This window comes from Hypanus sabinus (assembly GCF_030144855.1).
Source record: "Hypanus sabinus isolate sHypSab1 chromosome X2 unlocalized genomic scaffold, sHypSab1.hap1 SUPER_X2_unloc_24, whole genome shotgun sequence".
NCBI lineage: Eukaryota > Metazoa > Chordata > Chondrichthyes > Myliobatiformes > Dasyatidae > Hypanus > Hypanus sabinus.
In genome coordinates this window covers 325,001-332,880 of record NW_026778995.1, presented here as the reverse complement: position 1 = coordinate 332,880, position 7,880 = coordinate 325,001, and the positions used below count along the sequence as shown (strand labels likewise).

At 42.3% G+C, this 7,880-nt stretch overlaps 1 long non-coding RNA gene across 1 annotated transcript in view; it reads left to right on the top strand.

Moving 5' to 3' along the window:
* The first annotated feature begins 543 nt into the window (after positions 1-543).
* The window catches only part of LOC132385819 (uncharacterized), a 13,589-nt gene continuing 6,252 nt past the window's right edge, over positions 544-7,880 (top strand). Inside the window, exons 1-2 of the long non-coding RNA XR_009509302.1 lie at positions 544-1,278; positions 2,695-2,961. This is a non-coding gene — a long non-coding RNA (uncharacterized LOC132385819). The remainder of the gene's footprint in view (positions 1,279-2,694; positions 2,962-7,880) is intronic.

Here is a 7,880-nt window from a genome sequence, read left to right as displayed (position 1 = left end):
AAAAACTCAGAAAAATTATACAATGTCCCCCTTACTCCTAATTTAATCAAAAGTCCTTTCTTCCATATCATTTCCCTTTTCAGTCTCAAGAAATATTGCTATTACAACATCTTTATTTAATTGTGCTTTCCGAATATCATCTTCCAAACTTAAAACTGAATCTAATGTCATTTCACACTTCCAAAATCCACTCTAATAAAACACTTTATCACCACTCTTTCCAAAATATAACTCAAGCGCTTGATTACTATACATTCCATAAGTTTACATAAATGAGACTTTCACGATATAGGCCCTTAACTAGAAGGATCAAGTGGGGATCTGCCAGGTTTTCAGGCACTACTATTTCCATTTTCCATGAGGAAAGTAGATGCACAATTCAAATATTTAATATTTTACAAATGCGAATTATATACAATTACAATTTCAAATATCACTCTTTCCTGGAGACACCTGACCTGCATTATTAATAGACTTCTTAAATTCATACAAAGAAATCTCTCCATCAGTGATACTATCATTGCTGTAGCTGACTTCCAGCACATCAGGGTATTCACTGAAAAACATATCCCTATATTGTTTAACTTCTTCACTTAAATTAATCTCATCAAATGACCCAGCCAGTAACACAACCTTCCCTGTTTCAGTAACAATCATTTTGCCCTCAATAATCAACACTGGAATATTATGATCCCCACAAATCCCATTTTCTAAATCATATCCCAAACAATTCCAAGTTTGATATCCCTTCATATAACCTCCAATAAATCACCTACTTCCTCACCACGGCCTTTGCCCTTTTATTGTTAATAATGTAACTCGGAGACTGATGCACCATCACATAAAAACTCACATTTCTCCCAATTTGCTTCCTGTCCCGTTATAAATCCAAATCCAAACTCATAAAGACTGGAAGGCTGACTGACGTTCACATAAACTAATCACCTTCCGAGTTCCCATTTGAGCGACAGGCACTGCAGCCAATGACAGCAGGGGTCAGTGTTACGTCTGAGCTACGATAGGCTGGAGGAAATCGGCCCATGACCAGCCCCTCCTCTTCCGCTCCATCGCCATGGCGGAGATCAGCGAGTCGCTTCTGTCGGTGTCGCCGGCCTCGGCGCCCACAAGGACGGTTGTGATTCCCCTTCGCGCCTCGGTGGGTCTGTTTCGGGGACGTCTGTGGTGGCTGACGAAACATGCTTTGACAGGGAGCGAGCGAGGACCAATGACTACAACTCCCAGAAGGCCCCACTGATGACGTTGTGGTGGTGTTTCCGGGTAAGGTATCAAAGCAAAATGGAGGAAAATGTAATGCATTAAGTTTTCTGTACTGTGTCGTGCCTTCAATAAACAATTAAACTAAAAGAGAGATTCCAGCGAGAAATAGATAGAACACAGAACTATACAGCACAGTACAGGCCCTTCGGCCCACAATGTTGTGCTGACCCTTAAACTCTGCCTCCCTTAGCTTAAATTCCTCCATACATCTGTCTAGTAGTCTTCACTAGTGTATCTGCCTCCACCACTTACTCGGGCAGTGCATTCCACGCACCAACCACTCTCTGAGTATAAAATCTTCCTCTAATATCCCCCTTGAACTTCCCTCCCCTTACCTTAAAGCCATGTCCTCTTGTATTGAGCAGTGGTGCCCTGGGGAAGAGGCGCTGCCTGTCCACTCTATCTATTCCCCTTAATATCAACTATACCTCTATCATTTCTCCTCTCATCCTCCTTCTCTCCAGAGAGTAAAGCCTTAGCTCCCTTGATCTCTGATCATAATCCATACTCTCTAAACCAAGCAGCATTCTGGTAAATCTGCTCTGTACCCTTTCCAGTGCTTCCACATTCTTCTTATAGTGAGATGACCGGAACTGGACAGAGTACTCCCTGTGGCCCAACCAGAGTTTTATAGAGCTACATCATTACATCGCGACTCTTAAACTCTGTCCCTCAAGTTATGAAAGCTGACACCGCATAAGCTTTCGTAACTACTTTGTCTACCTGTGAGGCAACTTTCAGGGATCTGTGTACATGTAGCCCCAGATCCCTCTGCTCCGCTGCACTGCGAAGTATCCTGCCATTTACTTTGTACTCTGCCTTGGAGTTTGTCCTTCCAAAGTGTACCACCTCACACTTCTTTGGGTTGAACTCCATCTGCCAATTCTCAGCCCACTCCTGCATCCTTTCAATGTCTCTCTGCAATCTTAGACAATCCTCTTCATTATCCACAACACCACCAATCTTTGTGTCTTATGCAAACTTGCCAACCCATTCTCCTACCCCCACGTCCAGGTCGTTAATAAAAATCACAAAAAGTAGGGGTCCCAGAACTGACTCTTGTGGGATACCACTAGTCACAACCCTCCAATCCAAATGTACTCCCTCCACCAGAACTCTCTGCTTTCTGCAGGCAAGCCAATTCTGAATCCACCTGGTCAAACATCCCTGGTTCCCAAGCCTTCTGACTTTATGAATAAGCCCACCGCGTGTAACTTAATCAAATGCATTACTAAAATCCATGTAGATCACATCCACTGCACTACCCTCATCTATATGTCTGGTCACCTCTTAAAAGAACTCCATCAGGCTTTTTAGACATGATCTGTCCTTCAGAAAGCCGTGCTGACTGTCACTGATCAGACCATGATTCTTTAAATGCCAATAAATCCTATCTTTCTGAATCTTTTCCAACAGCTTTCCCACCACAGATGTAAGGCTCAATGGTCTATAATTATCTGGACTATCCCTACTACCCTTTTTGAACAAGGGGACAACATTCGCCTCCCTCCAATACTCCGGTACAATTCCCGTGGACAATGGGGACATAATGATCTTCGCCAGAGGCTCAGCAATCTATTTCCTTGCCTCGGATGCAGAACTGGGAAGCGCAGATGGAGTTCAACACAGATGAAGAGGTTCATTTCTGCAGGTCAAATTTGAACACAGAATATAATATTAATGGTAAGACTATTGGCATTGTGGACGGTCAGAGAGATCTTGGGGTCCATGTCCATTCGACACTCAAAGCTGCTGTGGAGGTTGGCAGTGTTGTTAGGAAGGTGTCTGGTGTGATGGGCTTCATCAACCGTGGGATTGAGTTCAAGAGCTGTGAGGTGATGTTGAAGCTATATTTCTCCTAACCTGTACAAAAGTAATTGTACCCCAACGCGGCAAGGCTGTGGGCTTAGTTGGACCCCACTTGGGAGTCCTGTGTTCAGTTCTGGTGTCCTCACTACAGGAAGGATGTGGATACTACAGAGAGTGTAGAGTAGATTTACAAGGATGTTGCTCTTGGATTGGAGAGCAGGCCTTATGAGAATAGATTGAGTGAACTTGGCCTTTCCTTCTTGGAGCGACGGAGGATGAGAGGTGACCTGATAGAGGTGTATAAGATGGTGAGAGGCTTTGACCATGTGGATAGCCAGAGGCATTTTCCAAGGCTTGAAGTGCCTAACACGTGGGGACGTAGTTTTAGCTGCTTAGAAGTCGGTACTGAGGGAATGTCAGGGGTAAGTTTCTTACACACAGAGTGCTGGGTGCGTGGAATGCACTGCCGGCAGCGATGGTGGAGGTGGATACAACAGGATATTTTAATAGACTCTTAGATAGCGTCATGGAGGTTAGAAACACAGAGGGCTATATGATCGGGAAATCCGAGGCAGTCTCTAGAGTAGGTTACATGGTCGGTACAACATTGTGGGCTGAAGAGCCTGTAATGTGCTGTAGATTTCTGTGTTCTGTGTCAAAGACAGGCAGAGGGATTAGTTTAAATGGACAGGAGGACAGCATGAAAAGGTTGGGCCGAAAGGCCTGTGTTAGTGCCGTAAGTGACGGGTTCTGTCCCAACCATCGACTCTAATCCCCTCAACAGATGCTGCCTGACATGATAACGTTCTTGAAACGTTGCATTCAGTTCCGCTTAGCATTCTGTACAAAGGATGTTTTGTGCTGGAAGAGTGCAGAGGAGATTCATCATGATTGAGGGGGCTTCTGTTCATAAGTCCATAAGGCATAGGAACAGAATTAGGCCATTCAGCCCATTGAGTCAGCCACCTTTCCATCATGGCTGATCCCAGATCGCACTCAATTCCAGATATCTGACCTCCCGCCATATCCTTTGATGCCCTGACCGATCAGGAAACGATCAACTTCCACCTTGAATATACCCACACACTCGGCCTCCACCGCAGTCTGTGGCAGAGAATTCCACAGATCCAATACACCTTGGCTAATAAAAAAAATAAGCTGCTTACCTCTGTTTGAAAAGGTGGCCCCTCAACTTTGTGGCTGTGCCCCACCACAGGAAATACCTTCTCCACATCCACCTTATCCAGTCCTTTCAACATTCGGTAGATTTCATTGAGATTCCCCGCATTTTTCTGAGTTCCAGTGAGCACAGGGTCAAAGCTGCAAAGTCCTCCTCACATTTTAACCCCTTCATTCCCAAAATAATCCTTCTGAACCTCCTCTGGACTCTCTCCAATGACAACACATCCTGTCTGAGATGTGGGGCCCAACACTGTTGACACTTCTCCAAGTGTGGCCTGACTCATGTCTTATAAAGCCTCAGCATTATCTCGTTGCTGTTATATTCATGGGGCGAGATTGGACTGTGTCTACAGGGGGATCTTGGAATGCAAGTTCATAACTCCCAGACAGTGGTTCCATTGTCAGGCAGTTATGTTGCAGCTGTATAAATCTCTTGTTTAACCACATCTGGAGAATTGCATTCGAATGCAAGAATAATGTGGAGGTTTTGAATGGTGAGCCGAAGAGGCTTTACAGGATGCTGCCTGGATAAAGTGAGACCGGACAATCTCGGGGAATTTTCTCCGGAGTGGCAGAGGCTGAGGGAGGTCTGACAGACGTTTACAGGAATGTGAGAGACACAGACAGAGTGGAGAGACGGGATTTTTTCTCTAAGGAGGAAATGTCCAATGCCAGAGGGCATGAACTTCAGGAGAAAGGGGGAACACATCCTCATTGGACCTTTTTTCACTATTGAAGTATTTTGTAATTTAGTGCATTTTGTCTCTTTTCTCTGCATAGCTGCTGTTGAAAAACAAATTGAAAAGGCAATGATGTTAAAAACCTGACTCCGAATGTTTAAAGGAGATTTGCGTTTTGAGTTTTGCTTTTCATTCTCATAGTGGTGGGTGTCTGGAGTGAATTTCGGGTGGTGGTGGAGGCAGGTGCAAACGAGGCTATTAGGTACCACGTGGATGTGAGGAGAATGGAGGGATGTGTTCCTTGTGTAGTCAGAAGGGATTGGTTTTGTAAGGCATGAAGTGACAATTGGTTCAGAACAACACAGTGAGCAGAAGGGCCTGTTCAAGGACAAGTACAGCAAGCAGAGCAGGTAAACTGGATAAAGTGATCCCACTCACAGAACAGACTGTGACGTCAGTGGATATATGCCGGCATCACAGTTCTCTCACCAAAGATACGTCACTGCTGGATAAAATGTAGTTTGTGATGTTTATAACCAATGTGGTTAATTGTACTGATCAGGCATCCCATCCTACTGAGGAAATTAAAATTATTGTGAAAGCTGCAGAAAGGTATCTTGGTGTAACTGGTGTTTTGTGGGAAGCTGTAAATGAAGCTCTGATTTGTGGGGGTTTCTGCATCCCAGTCTACTTGTGAGGATATGTAATGGGATTGAAATATTGAAGTGAAATGCAAGAAGCCTGATTTTACATGGCCAACACTTTCAGCAGTTTATTTCTGATTTGTCAGATTCTTCCGATGTTATATCTGTTCAGGAAACCTGCACATTTTAAGTTTTATTGCTGTGCAGGATTATATTGTCGTTTGGCTTGACAGGTTAGTTGGTAGAGGGGTGATGTCAGTTTTATAAGGAAAAGGGGCAGAGTATAGTGTTGTGAATGGGAATAGACTGCATCATGAACTTGTAGAAAATCTTGATTTTAACTTTCTGAATCACATTTGGAGGTTTGGCCATCTACTTTTCTCATGGAAAATGGTTGTAGTAGTTCCCATTCTAAAACCTGGATCTCCCCGTCTGATCCTCCTTCTTGTAGGCCAATATCATTAAAGTCTCATTTATGTAAACTTGTGGAATGTATGGTAATCGAGTGTTTGAATTATATTTTCGATAAAAGAGGTAACTTCATGTTTTATCAGAGGGGAATTTGGAACGGTAGAATAAGACCATAAGACAAAGGAGCAGAAGTCGGTCATTCAGCCCATCGACTCTGTTCTGCCAATTCATCATGAGCTGATCCATTCTCCCATTTCGTCCCACTCCCCCGCCTTCTCACCATAACCTTTGATACCCTGGCTACTCAGATACCTAGCAATCTCTGCCTTAAATAACATTGGAATCAGTTTGGGTTTGGAAGATCATATTAGGAAAGTACAGTTAAATAAACATGCTGTAATAGCAATATTTTTGATATTGAAAAGGCAAATAATATTTATTGAAGGATGGACTTTTGATTAATGTTTGGAAATGCAATTGAGAGGGCTATTGTACAATTTTTATCTAATTGTTTCTATTTGTACATCTTGTAAAGGTATGGGTGGGCAAGTATGACATTGAATTCATTTTTATATTTGGAAAATGGTATTAGTAAAGCCAGTTAAATATAGATGTTGAAACAGCAGCATTTTTACTATTCAAAAGGGAAATGGTATTTATGGAATTTTTATGAAATTGTGGAAATGAGGATGGAGGGGCTATTATCTAACTTTGAGTTGTTTTAATTGAACATTTTGTGTCAGGTATGTGTGGGACAAGTTGTTTGTTTTTCAGACAGGATTAATGAACCTGCACTTGATTGGAAATGATAGGAACTGATATGGTCAAACTCCTTAAAAGTTGTCAGTGGTAAGATTTCCAGGCATGTGGACGGATAATAAGCTGACATGGAAGCACCGGATCAGAAAATAATTGATAAATGTAAAGAAACATTAAATATTCTCAGTTATCTCTGTGGGTAGTCTATGGTGTTACATGAAAGTATTTGTTGACCAATCTCATTTGTTTAATTGGATCTATTCTTGATTATGGTTGTGGTTTATAGATCAGCTTCATCTTCAACTTTATTATGTTTGTGTGTGATACAAGCACAGGCTTTGAGATTGTGTTGTGGTGCAGTCAGGTCGTCCCCTGTTTCGGCTTTACTGATTGAAATTATGGAGTTTGAATTTAATCTTAACATATTGGATTAATTTAAGGGGGAAACATGAGCATGCTGTTAAAGGTGTGCTGGAGGACTGTTGGGAACTTCACAAGAAGAGTGTTTTTAGTTTTCGTTGCCTGGGTTCTTATCACATTGGAAATATGTGTTTGTTGGGTTATGCAAATCGTCCCACAGTTGTGTTCTCGGTAACCCCACCTTGTTTCTGTCAATGCCTTTATTTGATTATAAGATACTCAATTTAATGAAGTCTAACAATTCTGTTCTGCCTGAGAATTTGTTGGTTCAGTGTATATTAAGGAAATTATTGAGAAAGTTTAACCATTTTCCAGAAGATCAAAATATAATTTAACTGGGATTGTTGATGTTGCTGTGTTCTGCGTGAATTATTGGTAACAATAAAAAATGACCTACCAGCTATTTATCAGGTGCAACAGAATCGCTTGTCATCATTTCACGCTTACAGTGGGTGAGGAATTTTTTTGCTGCAAAGTTGTAATTCTTTCAGATTCCCTTTCGGTTTTCAAGAGTCTTAAAAAGGTCATTCTTGCAGCAGGTCAGATTTACTGCGGGAAACTCATCCAACATTGTTTCATATTCAAAGGTTTGAATTCGGGATGTGCACTGATTTGGGGTGCATGAAGACACGGGTCCTGAGGAGTTGGTAGACCAGAGGGATCTGTGAACACAGGTTCATAATGACTTGAAAGTGGC